The sequence below is a fragment of the Phyllostomus hastatus genome, unplaced genomic scaffold, assembly GCF_019186645.2.
Source record: "Phyllostomus hastatus isolate PE091 unplaced genomic scaffold, TTU_PhHast_1.1 phas_contig_113, whole genome shotgun sequence".
In the NCBI taxonomy this organism is placed as follows: Eukaryota; Metazoa; Chordata; class Mammalia; order Chiroptera; family Phyllostomidae; genus Phyllostomus; species Phyllostomus hastatus.
Window position 1 is genome coordinate 53,907 of NW_025333530.1, and position 15,415 is coordinate 69,321.

General features: G+C 35.4%; 1 pseudogene; it reads left to right on the forward strand.

Annotated features, from left to right (window-relative positions):
• The first annotated feature begins 646 nt into the window (after window positions 1-646).
• On the forward strand, window positions 647-1,431 carry LOC123817432 (annotated as a pseudogene).
• Window positions 1,432-15,415: the final 13,984 nt, after the last annotated feature.

Sequence of the window (15,415 nt, forward strand, 5' to 3'; positions counted from 1 at the left end):
GATCAGCAGTTAGGTTGCTTCCAGCACTTGGATATTGTAAATTGTGCTGCTGTGAACAGTGGGGTGCATGGGTTATTTTGAATTGGTGCTTCAGGATTTTTAGGGTATAATCCCTGCAGTGGAATTGCCAGGTGAAAACACAGTTCCATTTTTATTTTTTTGAGGAAATTCCACACTATTTTCCACAGTGGCTACACCAGTCTGCATTTCCACCAGCAATGTACTAGGGTTCCCTTTTCTCCACAACTTTGCCCCCACTTGCTATATTTTAAAAATAAAGGTAAAATAAAGACTTTTTCGGGTGTCCAAAGGTGAAATACTTCATCACTAACTGACCTACACTAGGAGAAATGTTAAGGGAGGTCTTTCCAGCAGGAGGAAATATCAGAGAGATGCTATCATGAGCACTAGAAGTGGTAAATGTGTGAGCAAGTTATAATTGGTTTCCCATTGTAGAAAATAGTTCCACTCTGATATCACATTTAGATTAATGGCAAAAGATAGATAGAGGGTCAGATGCTATATTTTGATATAAATATGTTCATGGCCCTTAATACTAGAAGTTATTGATAGTGAAAGAGAAACAAAGTTAAAAAATGCATATGTCAAAAGCTAGCCTTTTTCAATTTCCATGGCGGGAGAAGTAATGAGCAGTAAAGTCTCCCAGGACCCTTTTCCCAAGGCAGTGCCAGAAGTCCTCCACTGGAACCAGTGCAAGTACCAGAGGTCATTGGAGAGGGTGGATCTGCAGATCTGCATGAAGAACCACAGCCTTTGGAAGGACAAACACTTCTCAGGCACCATCAGACTCAAGTCCACTCTGTGCCCCAAGTTGTCTGTGTGTGTGTTCTGGGGAGCCAGCAGCACTGTGAGGAGGCCAAGGCTGTGGACATCCCCTTTATAGATATCCAAGTGCTGAATAAACTCAAGAATAAGAAACTGGTCAAGAGGCTCACCAAGAAGTATGATTCCTTTCTGGCTTCAGAGTTTCTGATTAAGCAGATCCCACGAATCCTGGGTTCAGCCCTGCATAAACCTGTCAAGTTTCCTCCCTTGTTGACACACAATGAGAACGTGATAGCTAATACTGATAAGGTGAAATCCACGATCAAGTTCCAAGTGAAGATAGTGCTGTGTCTGGCAGTGCCTGTTGGCCATGTGAAGATGACAGATGATGAAATGGTGTACAACATCCACTTAACTGTCAAGTTCTTGGTGTCATTGCTTAAAAAGAACTGGCAGAACATTTAGGCTTTGAATATGGAGAGCGACATAGGCAGGCCCCAGTCAGTGTTGGTACTAAGGCACAGCTTAACAAGCCATATTGCTACCATTACAAAAAAAAGAAAAAAAAACCTGGCCTGTGGAAATTCCAGTAATCATATGTGTAAAATGTGTGTTCAATTTTTACTGACAACCACTCCAAAATAAATTTTCTACTTTTAATGATATACTTGATATAATATTTTTTAAAATTATAAAAGTAACATACTTTTTATATAGACATGTTTTGAAAAAATATTTTTTATTTTTATTGAATTTATTGGGGTGACACTGGTTAATAAATGTATACAGGTTTCAAGGATACAATTCTACCATTCATTGTCTGTATATTGTATCTTGTTTTTACCAGCCCAAGTTTCACGATTCATCTCCCTTTTATCTTCCCATCCCCCTTTCCCTCTGGTAATTACTATACTGTTGTCAAAAAAATTATAATTGTATTTGTAGGGCACAAAGTGTAGCAGTTGTGTAAAGTGTGAAGCTGCTAATTTTGTGCATCCCAATATATCAAATTGGATCTTGGTGTATCTGGCATATTTTTTTTCCTGTTGAAGACTGGTACTTCTAAAAAATACAAGCATGAAAATCACCATCAATGGAATTAAATTATGTGAAGAAGTTTCTATACATACTCATCAGTAAATCAATCTTTGTAGCACAAGAGTAATTTGATTACATATTATGTAGTTTAATATAACACAGCAGCAATTTAAAGTGCTTTAGAATTACTTTTGTGTATACCTTAATTTCAGATTCATTTTCTAAATTATTAATAACTAAAAACAAATGATAACCATACTGAGGAATAGCTGAATTATCATTTTCTTTCCTCCATAAGAACTTTATTATGATATCATCATCATATAAAGTGAAGATCAGAACTATTTAGTTAGAGAACTGTAAGAGAGAAGGAGTACTGTAGAGGGTATTAGAGGATTCATTAATAGAATATTACATTTTTTCCTGGAATATATGATGGAATTATTTCCTGGATTATATGATGGAATATTTGTAAACTTTTAAAATGGGTAATTTACTGTTATCTTTTTTATAAATGTACACTTATTCTACATCATAATTTTCATTTATTTTGCTTATATTTCTTGGCACTCTATCTCAATGAAATATGTTTTTAGCTCCACAAAACATATATTTCTGTACCACAGAATAGTGATGGTAGATATTAAACTCTGGTTTGGTAGCTCCCTAAACATATATTAAAATGCAGCTATTATTTTAAACATTCTTGATAGAGGTTTTATTTCCTCTCTTCTCAAGGTAATTATAGTGGAGATAATATAACACGATATATCCAAAAGAAAGTTAGACATGTAAAGAATTATGTTAGAGAAAGGAAGATGAATTAACAGGAGATCCTGGGTCTCATTAAACTGAACAGTAATTATTGGATGAACTGATTATATGTGATACAATTTCACATCTATGTACCCAGGAGTAAAATCCTAACTCTGTAATGCAAAGTCTAATTTTGTTTTCCTGCTAGTCATGAATCATGTTCTCCCTATATAACCCAGGTGTCATCCAAAAGCCCTGTTTTGGAAGTGTAAGTTTTCCAACACCTTTGGAAGTGGAAGCTTTCAGCAATAACTCTTCCCTTCTTACCTATGGTTTCTGTGCCTTGGTAAATTTGTCCTTGAGCTAGTAGCCTTGGTGTGTCTCACATTACTCAGGTGAGGTCCTGCCCATTCACAAAATGTCCATCCACCAAACAAGTTTTATAAATATCCCGTGGAAATTGGAGACCTTATTCAGCTGAAATTCTAGTCTCATTATTCACCTGAGTGTTGATAAATGAAACTCCTTTTATATGATTGTCAAACCACAGTGCTGAAAACCTGAAACCAATACAAAACAATATTGAAAGTAAACTGTAATTGAAATATAAAAAAATAATTTATTTTAAAAATTATTAATAGAAACTACTGTTGTAATGTTTTACTGTGAATGTCTATTTTCCCCATTATACTAGGCATGGTAGGAGGAAATCTGCTTCTATTTCACTCAGGGACATTGTTGTGCAATTATAGCTTCTCAGATATACTTCCTAAATCACTGCCACCAAGAAGCCAGCCCTAAATGCTCATTAAAAATTCTCTTGTCTATACCTCACCTAATACCAACCTTCACTGTGCTGATTACCTGGTCAAGTCAATAACTTGACTAGAAGCAGTAATTTGTTTTAGGTGAATAAAATGATTCTTCATCGAATATGAATGGAAACAGGGCCTACTTTCCTTAGAAATTATTGGAGGTGGATCAGAAGCAGGGTCTGTCCAGTTGGTTCCATGTTCAGGGCAATGTAAAGGCTTTCTGTTTGCTGTGGGATCCAGAAGAGAGGCAATGATTTGGGAAGACAACTGCTGAGCCTAAAAGTTTAATCTCCTTTAAAAAAGAAAAAATGATAAAATTTGATGATGATCGTTTTTCATCTTCCATGAACTCAACAGGTATTCTGATCTAAAATGATCACTTCAAGTCTTTTTCTGTGCAAAAATATTATGGTTTTGCTTGTAGTTATGGTGTAACATAGGAAGGGAGTGGTAAAATGGAACTTGTACAGGGCTTTCCTTTTTCTTCCCATTTAGAGCAGGCCAACCCCCCTTAGCACATGAAATGTATGCCTTTTCTGAACCAAACTAATACTTTAGTGAGTGTGTGCCATTGTGTAACCTGAAACACCTTTTGATGAGCCAGTCATAAAGGCCCAAATAGAAAATATGTCAAGAGTTGAGCATTTGGCCCTGGCTGGTATGGTTCAGTTGGTTGGAGCATTGTCCTGTAAACCAAAAGGTCTTAAGTTTGATTCCTGGTCAGGGCAGATGCCTGGGTTGTGGGTTTGGTGGTGTGTATGAGAGGCAACTGATTGATGTTTCTCTCTTACATCAATATTTCTCTCCTTCTCTCCTCCCTTCCTTCCCCATCCTCTAAAATCAATAAGCATGTCTTCTAGTGAGGATAAAATAAAAAATAAAAAGTAAGAGTTGAGTATTCTGAAGCTACCACAAAAGGCATCTTGTGTGCTGTGTAGGTTATGCATGCATTTCTCAAGAACACATGTCTACAAAAGTGAATAGTTGTAATGATTTATTTAACCAGATATACAGTTTTGAGGTTATGCCTCAATACTCTTGAAATGTGTTGTTACAGAGGAACACCTTAGCTTCTTTGAATATACAAATCAAATGGAACATTGAAGAGATCACATTTATATTTCATATAGCTGGAGCTAGGAATTTATATAGGTGGCATAGTGTGGACTAAATTAGTTTGTTATTTATGTAAGTAGGATAATTTCTCCTGCTGCCCACTGTCAATTGAATGTCATTTGGGAAATAAAGCAATGCTTAGGTGAAAAAAGAAAATAAAGTGAGGAAAGAAAGCAGTTATCCTGTGGTTTCTGTAGACTTCTTGCTCTTCTCTTAGCAAGTCAATTTATTTAGTGTGGTTTTAAATCAACATTGGATAACGTTGACTATATAATTCTATACTCATACTCCTCCCATCCCAACCTACATGGATTGAATCACTACTGGAGAATTCAACACCCTGGGATAATAAGCACTTTCTGACCTGATAATATAGAGATGAATTTTAAGTCTGGGAGAAGTATTATTTAACCTGAAAATTACTTTACCATTTGCTTGCCTTTGTGCCTTTTGTGAAATTGCTGCAATAAATAAACATTATTTAGACAGTAAGAGTTTGAACATATACATATATCTAGGAACAAATATCCATCATTAACACAACAGTTTATCAGATTAGGTAGCAGAGAATAAAGTGATTCCATACATCTTAAATTCAATGTCTTATCTGTCTGTGTTGAGGGAGGTTGGAAAGACACACTGCTTTTAAAAGGTCATGATTTAGTCTTCAGACATAATCTTACATACTCTGATTAAATTCTTTTCTATAAGTACATTTGTCTTTGGCTCTGATTTCTCTAATCCATCTGACATGGGATCCCGCCTTGGCCCATTTTTGTCTAATATCTGTAGCAAAGATTCTTTCATTCTCTGGTATCTCCTGAAGTTTTCAAAGTTGCTAAGGCCAGGAGAAATGGAGAGATTTTACTCAGAAGTCATGGAAAATGCATGGCTTAGGAACACTACTGATATGTAGATGGAGAAAGAGCATTGGCTGAGAGAAAGATAGGAATCCAGAATACACTGTGCCAATTTGGTTATCACCAGGTGGAGACTCACCCCTAAATGCATATTGGCTCTTCATAGTCAGATCTCTCCTGTATGCTAGTCCATAGCACATGTGCACATTGGACAGGCTTAGGTGATTTCCACAGGGGTCACCAAATATTTTGAAGTGGTACATGAGACCCACCAGTAAATCTCTCAGCTTTGCCTCAACTCCCGGAAGGGAGTCACTACTACCGTTACCCCTTTTAGTTTGCTGAAAAACTCTGACCTCCCTAAAGCATTCCTCAACCACTGGTGATCCCCCAGCTTTGGGAGCCTCTAGAATATCTCCAAAATCTTCACAATTTTGAAGAAAGAGAGAGTCTTTGCTTTTTCCTTCGTCATATCAAGTATCTCTTCTTTTGTAAAAACTTTGACCTTTTATAGGCACAATTAGGGATTTCATTCGCTTTGCTCTCAGGACTCATTGCCCATGCCTATATGTGTCTTCAGCCATACTGTATATTTATTCTTTGTTTACATATGTGTAAACACTTGCACCACACTAGGAGGTGAGTCCTGTATCTCTGTATCACTCAAGACTTTCTTACCCAATGACCTGCTGAATAATAAATGCTCCAACACATTTGAGTGAGTTAACAGTGTTCTGAACCTGTATAACATGTTTTTCAAAGTTTCTAAGGTGAACATTTAACTTACTTAGTAATATTGTTATTTCTTCAGAGATGACATATATTAAAATGTGGAAGTCACTGAAAATGATTTCAGAAAACATTTTAGTTTCTACTTCATGTTTGGAATTTGGTTTTGCAGTGCTATTTGTTTATTGCCATTCACTTTCATTGTAGAAAAAGCTAGAGATTGCAAGAAGCTCCTGGAATAATTATTTGTTGAAATTATTCAATAGAATATTCTGGAATAAAACCCTTATGGCTACAGTATACTTTTTGAGCTATAATCATAGTCAGTGTTAGTTATATGAACAAGTGATTGGCACAGATAACCACATTTCCTATCTAGTTCCAAAGCTGCATTTCATGATTTTTATATGACAGGTGTTTCATTTTGATTAGCTTTAGAAGGAAATCCATACTTATAGCTTAGTATTGTGAGTATATTCATGTTTTGGTTAAAGTCTTCTTGCTCTGAGCTTTTTCACACTTAAAAATAGAGATTGCAATCGATGAACTAAGTATAGCTATACTACTGGAGACTGACTAAACAAAAGATCCAGAGCAGCTACCTGAACTGCACTTTTTCCAAGGCAAATTCTTCTAAGTTATTGTATTGATTTGATTTGCATTCAAATTGCTCAGAATTTTAGTGATGTATTTTCACTTGAATGATTTGCTATCAAGTAGAGAATGAATAGATGGCATGTACAGACTCCAGTGTGGAGCTGAATTTTAAAACATTTGCTAATATTTGTGTAATGATATTAATAGCAAAATAAAAAATTTATGAGGGTGAATCATATTTTTTATTATTTGCTAAATACAGAGAATTGCATTGATTATGAATTCTCTTATGGATTAGTTTTAATTAGTATGAAATTTTATGTCATACTTTTGTTAATTTTATTCCCTGAGTTTATATTATTAATTTTAAAATTGTAATAAAGTTTTAATTTAACTGAGAAGTAGTTAGTTTTAAGCATATTGACCACAGAGTGCAATAACTATTATTTAAATGTTCATTTATAATCTGCATTTTATATTTAATTTGTGATATGTTTATTATTCTAACTGTCTGACTGATTATAATACAAATAAAATAAACCTCTAATTATGTTTTTTGGCACTGACAATAGTTCAGCTTACCTTGGGACCTACTGAAAATTTTCATAGTCAGTAATATTTGTACTGTCACCTGTCACCACAGTGTGCCAAACCCTTTACATATAGCAATTGCTTCTGACTTTTCTGGGGTAAGAGACTATAATTGTTTCCTAGAGCAAATATACTAAGATTGTGTGTAGATTCAATAGATTATATTCTATATTCACTCTAAGGTGAACTCTGTCCATAGTAGTATATGTTTTCATAAGGAAAATGGATAACAAGTTTGTCTTTTTGGGAACTTGTTTCATCTTGCTAGTGTTGAGGCAATCTACTAGAGAAGAATATGTCTGTTTCATGGTACAGTAGATGGCAACGAGCACATTGCTAACTATTTAACAGGTGCTCAAATATTTTATAAGTGATAAAAGGAGGAAACATGAATAAATGAAATATACAGAAACACACAGTGGCAATATACTGGGTCCCTGACCTGGTGGTACAGAGATGGAAATCTACCTTTTCTTTTTTCTTCAAAGAGATTAGGATTAAAGTAAAAAAAGAGCCTATTAAATTATTTATAGTTAAATGAGATAAAATCACAACAATAAATATTGTTTAACTGGAACTTACAGCATGCTTGGAATTACACATTTAATCCTCAAAGACATCTTTGTGGTAGTCATCAGCATTATAATTTTTCTGAATTCTAAAAGGTTTAAGTAATTTTCCCCTGGATCACATTTTTTAAAACTATATTTTATTGCCCTGGCTGGCGTAGCTCAGTGGATTGAGTGCAGGCTGCAAACCAAAGTGTCACAGGTTCGATTCCCAGCCAGGGTACATGCCTGGGTTGCAGGCCATAACCCCCAGCAGCCACACATTGATGTCTCTCTCTCTCACTCTCTCTCCCTCCCTTCCCTCTCTAAACATAAAAAAAGTGAATAAAATCTTTAAAAAAAAAAACAAAAAACCCTATATTTTATTTACTATGCTATTACAGTTGTCTCAATATTTTCTCCCCTTTACTGCCCTCCCTGTACCACCCCTCCCTCTGACATTCCCCCCTGCTTAGTTCATGTCCATGGGTTGTACATATAAGTTTTTTGGCTTCCTCATTTCCTGTACTATTCTTAATCTCCGCCTGTCTATTTTGTACCTACCAATTATGCTTCTTGTTCCCTCTACCTTTACCTCCATTCTCACACCTCCCTCTCCCCACCAATAACCCTCCATGTGATCTCCATTTCTGTGATTCTGCTCCTGTTCTAGTTGTTTGCTTAGTTTTTGTTTTTTAGGTTCAGTTGTTGATAATTGTGAATTTGTTGTCATTTTGCTGTTCATAGTTTTTGATCTTCTTTTTCTTAGATAAGTTCCTTTAACATTTCATATATTAAGGGCCTGATGATGGTGAGCTCTAACTTGACTGTGTCTGGGAAGAACTTATTAGTGCAGGGCAACCCCCTTCGCTGTGTTGTGATGCTATATGTGGGTGAGGGGTCAGAGAGGGAACAATGCCACCTCCTACCTTGCTCAGCTCTCTCCCAACTTTCTATCACTTCCCTCCTGGAACCCTTGAGCAGTTTGTCTAGTTGTTCCCACCAGGGGACAGCTAGTTGTTGTCTCCAGTTGTTCTACCAGGCTTATCCACACTTGAATATGGGAAATCCCAACCTCCAGCCACAGCCTCACCCACCCCAGTCTACTGTGCCCTCTCTGCCCTGCTTGCCTGTTTCTGCCTGCCTGTCTCCACCCCTCCTACCACTCTGGATGAATGTTTTGTCTTTAACTCCTTGGTTGTTGCATTTCCATGCAATTTGATTTTCTGGCAATTCTGGTTGTTTTTTTGTTTTTAAATTGGTTGTTATCCTTATTTCAGTTATGTGAGGAAGTGAAGTTTTTCTACTATGCCTCCATTTGATGGGAACTCCAAAAATGAACTATTAATACACATTAACAACTTGGGTGGATTTTAAGAGTATTATGTTGACTGAAAAATTCAAGGACAAGGTCACATACTATTTGTATTACCTTCTCAAAAAACAACGTAGATTAAAAAAAAGATTTTTAGTTGTTGGAACTAGGAATAGTAGGAGAAATGGCATGAATATGACTTGAAAGCAGTAGCTACACAGGATATTTTTGTGGTGATAGAAAAGTTTTATATCTCAATTGTGGTGGTTTTTACACAACCATAAATGACATAAAAATATACACACATATCACCCCAGTGCGAATTTCTGAGTTTTGATAATGTACCACAGTAACATAAGATGTACCACTGGGGAAAACTGGTAAAGAGCACAAAACACATCTGTAATATCTTTGCAACCTCTCCCATATAAAGGTAGGCAATTGGAAACAGATGACTGAAGAGAAGATGTAATAATGTAAATCAAAAGCCAAAGCTTAATTTCAAATGCATGAAGAAAATTTGTTATTTCATATGAAATATAAATGAAATCAACACTCTAATTCAAAAGCAGACTGTGAGAATGGATTAAAAAGGCATCATGAAACTATAAGTTTATTTTTAATAACAGCAACATTTTAGTCAAAGATACAAACAAGCTGAAATAAAAGGATTTCCTTCTGATAACATTTTGCTTCAATCTACAGAACCTATTTTAATATTTCTTCTTCTGTGGCTATGTAGGAGTTGAATGCATTTTGAATTTATATTTCTGAATATCTTTATATTTCACTTTGAATTTTCAAAAATATTTTCACTAGTATAATTCTGACTACTTTTTTAAAATTTCAAGACATCAAAGATGTCATTTCATTTGCCCTGTAAAGAAGTCAGTTGAAATTCTTACTAGTGGCTCCTCATATATATTTCCTTTTTACTCAGATGTCTTCAGGAGTTTCTCTTTATTTTAGTTTTAACATTTAAGTATAATGCACCCAGGTTTTTCTTGTATTTACCTATTTGGGTTTATCTAAGCTTCTTAGATCTTTGGTTCAAATTGAATTAGGAAAAGATTAGATGTTATTTCTTCAAATATTTATTTCATCCTATTCCTTGTCATTTATTCTGTTGGAACACAAAGGACACATATATTAGACTAATGTTGCTCAATCCCTACTCCTCTATACTTTTTTCCTTTTTGTATATTTGTTTTTGTGAAGTTTGCAATATTTTTATTGACCCATTTTGATGTTCAAAATTTTTTCTCTGACTTACTCAGTATACTGATAATCCCATCATAGACATTGTTATTTACTATGTTGTTTTTAGTTTCTAGCATTTCCATTTGGTTCCATGAGAACTTCTCTCTTATGAAGTTTTCTACTCATACATGTTGTTCACATTTTTCTGATAGATCTTTATTTTAACTTCTTTTAAAGATTTTATTTATTTATTTTTTGAGAGGGAAGGAAGGGAGAAAGAGAGAGAGAGAGAGAGAAACATCAATGTGCGGTTGCTGGGGCCTATGGCCTGCAACCCAAGCATGTTCCCTGACTGGGAATCGAACCTGCGATGCTTTAGTTCACAGCCTGCGCTCTATCTACTGAGCTATGCCAGCCAGGGCTGATAGATCTTTTAATATAAAAACATTAGTTATTTAAAGAATTTGTCTGACTACATCTTGGTCCAAAGTCTGAATCAGAAATTCTGGTCTAATTCTGATGACTACTTTATCTTTGAATAATGTATCAAATTGTTGGTTGTTTGTTTTGTGTGTCTTCTAATTTTTTATTTAATTCTGGACATTCCATGTAAAAATAGTAAAGACTGAGGTCAGTAATATCTTTTCTAGAAATGCACATGCCTCTTCTGCTTCTATGTTTACTTTAAAGGATTGACTCAATATTTTCTGTATTTGAGCTGGATTCATCTTCTTGTTGCTTTAGTGGCATTAAGCACATAACAGGCTTCAAACATCTCCAGTGGTGAACTGTTGCTGCCTTGTGCTATGTGTGAGGTCTAGGATGTTATGGGGTGTCTCTCAGTGTTCCTGTTCTACCTTTAGAGTTCATCTGATTCTTCATGTTTGTCCAATGCTCCTGTCCCTCACTCCATGATATGTTGTTATTGTTTTGGAGCAGATGTGTTTCGTGTTTATTCTGCTCTTGCCATAGTCTTAGGTGTACTGTCTGCATGTAAACTGCAGAGATAGATCTTTTTCAGCTTTCCTGCCCTTCCTCAAATACAAGTAATCTCTACCTCCTACTGAGACCAGAGTCCAGAAAGCGAGGAAATTTCCTGCTCTTCCTCAGTGCAACCAATCTATATTTTTTATCAGTGCAGGAATAGGATAGATGGGATTCTTGTTCTCCTGCCTTCCCTCACCCCAAAACCCCTGTGGCAGCAGAAATATTCTTTGTATCAGTGCAGGATGATAGAAATGAGTGGGTGCATTTCTCAGTCCACCTGTACCAGTAGTTGGCTATGTCAGTACAGAGTACAGGGAAGGAAGATATCTTGCTCCTCCTCTAGTAGGAGTCCATCTCTTCCTGAAATCAGTAGTCTTAGGTGTGGGAAAGTGATGTTCCTTCCCCAGTGGCAATAAATTTGTCTCACAATAGAGGAACATACAGGGTGAGGACATGTTTTCTGCTTCTTTCTCAGTGAGAGTTAACCATCTTGTATTCAAGTGGGGTCCAGAGTACAGATAGATTTCTGTAAATTCTACAGATTGCCTCAAACCTAGACTGAGACTATAAAAATGGTCCACAGAGGGAATGTGTGTAATCAGCTTCCTTACCCTGCCCCCAGTTGCTCTCATGGACACTTAGTAGAGGCCTATAGACAGGTAAAAGCCAGTGGGTACTGACTCTGCTTGTGTTTGGGGATCTTAGGGATCCTAAAGAATCATGATAGTCTATATCCAAACTTTAAATATTTGTGAAAATGTCAGCTTTGTTTTCTTCTTCCCTGTTTCTATGGTGTCCACTTCCACCCATGCTCTGCCAAAGGTGTATCAGTGTGTGCATGCCATTCTCCTCAAGGGAACTCTTTTCTCTTGGATTTCAGTGTGCCAGGTCGCCTTGAGATTCTGACTATCTGATGTGCTCCTGATAATTATGATTTTGTAGGTTATTTGTTTATTTGTCCTAATCTCATTGTTACATCATGAGGGATGTTCTCTTGTTTTTTTCTGCATAAGTGAGAATAGAACTCAGCCTTCACAGTTAAAATAGTTGTTCATTTAAATTATGGCATAGATTAGAGTAAAACAATATTGGTCTTTGGGTATGAGGATATTTTTAATGACTACATGTTATACCCCCCTTTTGCATAAAACATGTTTGTTTATTCATATTGCTGTCTGTAATTTCTGCATGACAATTTTCTTTAGATTTCTGGCTGATGGCCAATAATTCTGTCAAGAAAAAATAGTAATAAATTTTTCCATGTACTAGGAAAACCTTCAGCACTGGGAGATCAGACAAACACAGGAATCTGGGGCAATGCTAAGTGCTTTTTGTACAAAATGTTATTTTAACACCAACAATGGAGGCAAGTAATGGTACTTTTATATGATTCTTTAGACATAATTGATCCAAAATAGAAGTTATTCAGTAAAACTGGCCCACCCCCCTTTTAGATGTTCAGAATTTTAACTGATGAACAGTCCCGTTAAACTAAAAATAGAGCTCTCATGGCTATTTTCTTTGACTTTCTCCTTTTCTTTCACTTTTAAGGCAAACAGATCTAACTAAAGGAAACATGAACTAAATAAAGTTCCATGCCTACCATTGGTGGCTCTCTGATCTTTGTAGAATCACTTAGTCTTTCTAAGACTCATGTTCTTCATCCCCAAATGGACTAAATGTTCCTACTCTAATAGTTTTAACAGAGAAATTACAATGGATATATGTTACCTGTACTGAACAATAAATATGTGTGTTGTGATTGCCTAACCTCATTTTCTCCTGAATAAAGAATCATCTGGATCTCACTTTTCTATTAATAAATGGGGTTTATTTAGGTGGTTTGTCTAATGAGCTGTTATTCCTTTTTTCACATGTGAGTCTTTGGGCATTCTGACTGTCTTTATATTTATTCCAATGGTTCGCCATTCTTCTTAATTGAGAGTGTACTACACATGCATTATTGTGAAAGAAATTCTGAACAAATTATGCCTGACCTTAATTCAGATTCGGTGTTTCTATCATTGCCTAAAGACTACAGAGTTTTATAAATAAAGAGTCATTAATAAGAAATTCATTAAGGTTACCTTAACATTCCAATTATTAAACACTGGTTGACTGTATTAAGATCTATTTAGTTCATTGCAGTCATTGATGCCTGGCATTATGAAAAAGTAGAGTCAAATTTTTATTTTACATTTCTTGAAGCTACAAAGTGGCACATTCAATCCTTTTACATAATAACAATTACAATTGGGGTTAAATGAATATGTTTGCTATTCCTTGTATAATCATAAATAGTCTTTCGTTAATAAATGTGCTTATCATTCTTTTGTGTTTTGTGATATACTCACTATTTTGGCTTTTACCATCCAGTTCTAGTTAAGATTATTAACATTGTTTTTTCAGCCCAGTATACATGTGTGTGGTAATTTATGAGGCAGTAACATAGAGAAGTCACCCACTGGGTTTGGAGTATAATTTTCTGAATCTACCCACCTATTTACTAGCTATGAGACTGGCACAGTTATCTCTAAAGTCTTAGGTTCTTTAATAACAAAATGGAGCAACTGTAAATTTTTAGAGCTGTTGTGAGAATTGAAAGACGCAATGCATATAAAGCACATGGCATATTATTTAGCACTAGCCAAAAGAGCTCAACAAATTGTATCAATGATGATAGCAATTATTGTTATTCCTAATATTGCTATTATATTTCTCAGATTCTAAGTTTCAGAAAGGCATGAAGGAATTACATTTATACACAGAACTTTTTGTATTGCTCCTAGCCTAATATCACTCATCAACATTTTGTGTTTGATGGTTTCTTTCTACCAGATAAGTATTGTCAGTCCTAGTTTGTAAACTCTTAAAGGAATGGAGCTACATCTATTTATCTTGCTCAATAAAATCACATCACTCTAACAAATATTTCTTAATTTTGTTGCTGATTCAGCTGTCTTGTTTCCCCTAATCCAGTTAAGGATACTCCTGCCTGCTCTCTCATTTTGAATTCACTTTAATTTAAAATGAAAGAAAGCCCATCAGTGGTTCAATTAGCTTGGCCTAACACAGCCTCTGAGCTTAATTTTTGGATTAACACTGGTACTTCTGCCATTTCATTATTTCCTTGGCTCCTTCTGCTATGGATGTTTTCAAGAAGATGATTCCCTTTGGACTTTTGGCTGAAGGCACTTGCCACTTCCAATTCATTATTTCTTTGGTATTTGCTCACTGCAGAACATCTGCCTCCATGCAAATGGCTTTGATAGAAGACATACTTCTTTGTAATAGCAAGATAAACATGATGCCTGATTATAAGCTTAAAAAATAAAAATACAGGTGTATTATTTTAAGGTTTTCAAAACCTTCCATGGGTATCTTATTCATACTGCTAGTTGAGTCCCCAGCTGGTGTATTGCCTATGTCATATCTCTGAAAAACAACATCAATCGTGGAAGGCAGGTCTGCTCTGCAGACATTTTATATAACATTGCATGTCTGCATCATGTGGTCTGACTACAAATGGCATCAACAAACTGGAATGTCACATATCGTTAAACAAAGACTGGCATTTCTTGGTGGTGGGGGGAAATAAGTAAAAAGTAATAGCTATGGATATATTTCAGTATTTTTTTACTCATGACATTTTTTGTTAAATTTTTGTTTGCACTTTGTATTTAAAAAAATGCGTTCAAATTCCAATGACTCTCTCCTGAAGTAGATCACTAGTTAAATGCTTACAATACAAAAGTTACTAGCTTTCATATGATTAATTCTGATGAAAGACATATCTTCAAGTGTTGGACAAATTATTACAGTCTGTGAAGACCAAAACAGTTCAGAATGTACCATACAGTAGTGGGAAGGACAATGAACTTAGGAGTATGAATACTTCCTTTATAGTATATGTGACCTTAGGTAAGTCAGCCAGATTTTTTTTGGCCTATGAAATGCATGCTTTCCCTGGACGATAAGGATCTTGGAAAGTATAAGAAACAGTTTAGTGTACACAGTAAATCTGTTCTCTTAAGACCAACTGCATGAAATATTCATTGTTGTTATTTTTTTCTTTGA